Source organism: Fundulus heteroclitus, chromosome 9 (genome assembly GCF_011125445.2).
Source record: "Fundulus heteroclitus isolate FHET01 chromosome 9, MU-UCD_Fhet_4.1, whole genome shotgun sequence".
Classification (NCBI taxonomy): domain Eukaryota; kingdom Metazoa; phylum Chordata; class Actinopteri; order Cyprinodontiformes; family Fundulidae; genus Fundulus; species Fundulus heteroclitus.
In genome coordinates this window covers 39,882,129-39,888,083 of record NC_046369.1, presented here as the reverse complement: position 1 = coordinate 39,888,083, position 5,955 = coordinate 39,882,129, and the positions used below count along the sequence as shown (strand labels likewise).

General features: G+C 39.9%; 1 long non-coding RNA gene across 2 annotated transcripts; it reads left to right on the top strand.

Moving 5' to 3' along the window:
- The first annotated feature begins 3,643 nt into the window (after positions 1-3,643).
- On the top strand, positions 3,644-5,384 carry LOC118564082. Of its 2 annotated transcripts, none has more exons than XR_004931619.1 (3): positions 3,644-4,016; positions 4,987-5,078; positions 5,157-5,384. It is a non-coding gene; the product is annotated as an uncharacterized LOC118564082 (long non-coding RNA). The 2 variants fall into 2 exon arrangements; XR_004931618.1 differs by having other exon boundaries at positions 4,984-5,078.
- The last annotated feature ends 571 nt before the right edge of the window (positions 5,385-5,955 follow it).

Sequence of the window (5,955 nt, the reverse complement as noted above, 5' to 3'; positions counted from 1 at the left end):
AAAGGTGCCCAAGAGGGGTGAACATAGGAAATCTGCCTCCCCCACCCAAGGGAAGAGGAGAGACGGCCCCAAGTAAACCCCCCAACAGCCACAATGCTGAAGCACCCGGGAACCGCGGGGAAGAGCCCATAAACTCCACCAACAGCCAGGCCCCGCAAAGCAGACACCAGGAGCGAGCCGACACCCACCTGAGCATCCTGCCCCGGACACCGAGGACCACCAATGCACCACCGGGCCAAGGCGCCAGCCAGCGGAGGAGAGCAGGATGGGAGGGATGGGCTTCACAAACAGCATGTAACAAAGTGTGTCATCAGTGGAGGACAACATAAGGAAACACTAATACCACATGAGGTCCCAAACAGGCCATGGGCTAAGGTGGGCAAAGACTTGTTTGTCTTTGATAACAAAGATTACCTCATTACAGTGGATTACTTCTCAATTTTTTGGGAAATAGATTACCTCGTAGACACAAAATCAACCAGGGTGATGAAAAGACTGAAAGCTCATTTCGCCCGTCAAAGGATTTCAGATGTGTTGATCTCAGACAATGGCCCAGAATATGTGTCTCAAAAATTCAAAAAGTTTAGTAGACTGTGGGGATTTCAACACAAGACCTCATCTCCAGGTTACTCTCAGCAAGATAGGGAAACATCATTGAATTATCCAGAGAGGAAAAAAAGGAGGAAAAATCTCTTAGGGGTAATATTAGTCTGGAAAGGTTGATGCAATGCATATTTGAAGGTCATTGTTTTGGTTTGGAATTCTGTTCTGTGTAAAATCACTCAGGATGAGCAGTTAAGGTCTCAGATGTTACTGGAGAGATGTTAAAACCAGGAGTTAGATCCTGTGACAGCTCTTTTCTTTTGAAAAGAAAAGAGCTGTCACAATAGGAACTATTGTTATATATATGTTGCACATGGACATGTTACTGTGTCGGAATGATCAGATAGCAGTGGTATCCTGGACGAGCTGTTTGTAGTTTAGCCACCGATCTTAATAAAGTTCTGACCCAGTGATATAAGAATTATTATTCTGAAGTCACTATGGCCTCACACCACTCGGACAGAGGAGGCCTGGAGACCTGATGTATCGTATGTAACTAAACGTTCATCTGTGTGAATTAATTCGGTTAAAATTAATGTTCATGGTTTCAAAATGTTCATTTGTTTTGGGAGAACTGCAGCTCCGTAATGACATTTTAAGCATGGACTATGTTAACTAAAAGGGAAAGGAAGAGAGAGACTTCAATAACATAAAGTTTGTTTTCCCACATTAAATATCCGGACCAAATTAAATAGATACACGGTGAGATTAACATGGCTTGAACAAAAATATTTCAGCTTTGTTAGAAAATTGGAACTGGTAATAAGCTTTACATAAAGCTTGTTGAGTAGTTTTTAGCCCTAAAGTAATTTTTAATTACTGAGATCTCATTGCCTGTAATAATAATGATTCATCACAAACCAGTCCAGTTGAAAGAAGTTTTGATATACATGATATTTGATTTAAATACATGAGAAAAACTGTGCTTTGAACAAACTGTATGGAACTAAATAGGAATTGCTTTCCTAAGGGTTTTCTATTCATGTATTTTATTTCTTTTTACTTGGGATTTGAATGCAACTAATGAGAAATTTTGAAAAGCGTTAAAATATCAGAAGGTCATGTTACACGCGTCATCAGTTACAAAATCATCTGATGTTATTAGTTATGCTGAGCTGAGGCGATCCTCAGAGGGACAGTGTAACCTGAGAAGGACAATAGATATGATAAACAAATCTGACCATGATGTAAACATCTGAATGTTATGGCAAGGCTGGGTCTGTGTGTTCTGGCCTGGGGCACGAAAACTATGTCAGAGGGAAAAAATAAAATGAAGCCAGCTTCTAAAGGGTTAAATTCTAATTCTAATCTTGGTTTGTTTTGGGTAGCCTTTTCAATGTGCTGAATTATGGGAAAACTCTTATCATTTATAGAGAAACACTGGAAGCTCAAAACACTAAAAGAAAAAATCATTGCTTTAAAGTTTCACCCTTGACCAATTGAGATGTGGAAAGGTATATATATAAATAAAAGTATTGCTAACAGCAAATACACATGGTCAAAGGATCAGAAAGAAATCAAAAGTTGTAATAAGTTAATAATGTTTTTGTCTTTTTTCCCCGTTTTTTTCTTTTATAGATGTTTTGAACAGAGTTTCAAAGGAAAGGTAAAGAATAGATACCTTCCCAGGATTAGCAAGAAAAAACAAACAACATCACGTTAAGGTGACACAAAGGGGACCAGGGTTTTAACTGCATGCTATTAACACTCTTGTTTATCTCTGAGTTATCGCTTTCAAATTAAAGGAGACGCCACCTTTCTGCCAACAGAAGACTCTGAGAAGACAGTGCTATTAGTGTGGTAAGGAGTCATAATCAGATTTGGACACTAAATTATACCTAGTTTTAACCAAGTTATGCCAGTAGATCTTTCAGCGGGGAAAGGTGGTGTCTTAATGATTGTTTGTTGCTTTCTGCTGTTAACAGTTCTATCTTTCTGCTTCTTTTTCTTTGCAAAGAAACCTGGTCAATATGATAGGAATGTGCTAAAAGAGAGATTCTAGACTCTTTTTTAGACATTCTCAGATGCGAGAGAATACCAAAACAGTGCCGCAGTGATCCTTGAGACAAGGAGAAAAGGTGATGTCACTGACTTCAGCCTGATCCAGTTTTGAGTTTTATTTTGTCAGAGACAAAGTTTTATTTATTTGTTTTTTATCCTTTTATTTCTTTTATGTTTTGTCATGTTAGAGGGAACACTGTAGTTAAAATGTTTGTGACTGCTTTGCTGTAATTTCTTTTAAACCTATGGAGCGTTTCTTTGGCAAAAAATGCTGGCAAAATTCATTCTGTTTGCAGGCGTGAGGACTGGAGGATGGACTCTTGAAGGGAAGGAGAATGTTGTGCTGCTGAACTCAGATATTGGACTGAAAATGGATAATGAAGAACTATGGCTGAGGAATCGAATAACCTTCGACAACAAACACAGATGAGTTCTGCAGACATGACTTCATGCATTTCACTCCAGGTTTTTCGTACACAATTAAAACAAAACACACATTATGAAACACATTAGGATTATGTAAAGGTGAAAACTTTTAAAGAAGTAACTTGATGGAATCATAGAGCAACCTTATAAAGTGGATATTATATCAACAGTTAAATAAATAAATGAATTAATTAGTTTTCACTATATAGGTAGAGTAATGTTAACTTTTAAATAGCATTTCATTTAATGAACATCTTAGAGTGAGCTGATTTCTGCTACTCTGGCAGGCTTCAATAAAACGCAAAGAAAAGGTTACTGGCTAAAATGGATAAGGTTGCAATAAAATTAGCATAATGACACATCCTACTAACTAACATGGGTAAATTTAGGATTAAAGCATCAGTGTACAATGATTACAATATTTATGGAGATTTAATATCTTTCAACTAGAACACAAATAACTCAATAGTCTTTTTAACCAGTTAAACATCCTAAGGGAAAAAAACACATAGCACTGAGTTTTAGCTAACTGTTAACCTGAGGGCTTTTAGATCAGGATAATTTAATGGTTATTGTGTTATTGTGTTGCTGTTTGTTTAACTGCTCTGTTCCACTGACTCACATGTTTGATTTTTTTGTGTTATGAGATCTACACTTTAATGTTACATCATGTTGATCAATATGGGTTTATGGGAAAAATGGAAATTGTTTGCTTCAGACACACAAAGATCTATGGTTGATGCACCTTTTGATTTGATATAGGAAGAACCAGGATCTGATTGGTTCTGAAGATCCTTTAATATTAGCTGGTAATGGTAACTCCTAGTTTCAATACAGGTACTTCTTGCTCAGATTGGCCGAGAGCGGGATTTCACCTGGGGTCACATTAGTTTTTATCATCCTTTAGAGAGGAGGACGTTTTCTGAAGCGTAAATGGGTCCGGCCTGCCCTCTGATACCCCACACTGGCACTCCTGGATTTGTAAGGTATGAAAGTGATGGATGATTTTCCGCGGGAATGGAGAAAGGAGAACCAAGTGGGGTTTGACACGGTTGGGGAAGAGTAGACGGATTCGACCTTGGTTACTGAACAGTCTTAGCTTACCTAGTCTAATGTAATTTTAAAATAATGTGCGCATAGGTACCTAAAACAGGCCTTACTTAATTAGATGAACCCTAAATTGTAGATAAAAGCTAAACCTTTGATCTTGTATGTTAAACCTCTATGAAGTATTCATGTTGATCTATACTAAAAGTTCCAGCACTGCCCAGTTCCAACACGGGAACCCTTTGGGTCCCACTTTACGAGTTTACAGAACTAGTTCCTCTGTGCTTTGTTCACATTTTCAAGTGATGGGTCATCTTGTTTTGTTTTGATGCTGATGACGCCATCCAAAAAAAGAGAGGAATGTTATAAGAATTATTATTCTGAATTCACTATGGCCTCACACCACTCGGACAGAGGAGGCCTGGAGACCTGATGTCTGTGTATAAGATCCACTGTTTGCTGATTGCAAGGCCAAATGCTGCAGCTGCTGAGGGATACTGATTGTTTACGATAGACTGTCTTTGTTTTGTCTCATGGGAAGGCCACTGTGCAGTATTAGGGGGAGCCGAAAAGTGAGACAGGGCAGACAGAGACTGCAGCGGGACCGTGGGGTGCGATTACTTTCCATCTATGTGATCTCTGCTCTTTTTCTCAATAAGAGTGCTGGAACTATATCACCGCCGTCTCCTCATTTAGTAAAGATGGGAACTCAGTTACTATTGTTTAGAATTCCATCTACAATTCCCATAACACCCAGTTGGGTTATTGTGCAACTACGTTTGGGCTATTTGAGTAAGCACAAGAGTGGAAAGAACAAGAATAAAACCATTTAGACTAAAGTTGAAGTCACCCCCAATAAATAGAGAACAATCCCCTGTCATACTCCTAGGTCTCTCTCTCTCTCAGCAGGGCGTGACGGGCAGGTGCTCCACATCTGCGTTGATTACAGTCCTTCATAAGGAGCTGAAACCAGGAGGAGGTCGTCAGTTCGCTTCTGCGTGGTACAGACCAACTCCTTTCCTTGCCTTTGTCTTTCGAGAAACCTGAACCTAATCCCCGTCTTGTCTCTTTCCTCCTAGAACTCTGGATCCCAAGTCTGAGAACCACCTTTCAAACCTCCATAGTTCTGGACCCACATCTGAGAAACTCCAAGCCTTCTTCCAGGAATCCAAGAAAGCTTCGGACCACTCACTGCATAGCCCTCCTGCCTGATCTCACCAGCCTGTCCACCCTCCGCCTCTCTGCCTGTTCGGACGCTTTTTTCTCTGCTCTCTGCTCCCTGCTTGCTTGCATTTTACTTTTTATCTCCTTTTTATCTCTTAACCTAAACCACAGAAAGTTGGATTTAGTTATTTTATTTATTTTCTTTTACTTATTTTTTTATTTTGATTTTGAAAAGTGGCCTTCCTTCACCACAATGGACTTTGACAAGCTTTTACAGAAGATAGCTGTTATGGAACTGAAAATCTGTCAACTTGAAGTGAATTATGATGTAAACGCCGCGCATGGAAATGAAACAACCCTGCCTGTGATTCCGAACGGTGACCACCAGCCCAGCGACTCAGCGAACAAACAGTTCCCTGAGGAAAATGAGAATCCCTGGACCACTCTGGGTGCAAGACCAAAGGATCAACGAACCCCACCCCTAGACAAAAAACTGTCCGAGACTACAGAGAGATTTCCCATGACAAGTGAAACTACAGCGGGCTGTTCTCAAAACAAATGATAGGAGTACACCTGCTGGAAATGCTGGAATTCCGTTACGAAACAGATTTGCTCCGCTCCAAAATGTGACCCAGGAGGACAAAAGTCAGAGGTATGTCAACGATTTTCGTTCTAAGACATCAGAGAAAAGACATGCCACAGGGCCAAGGACCC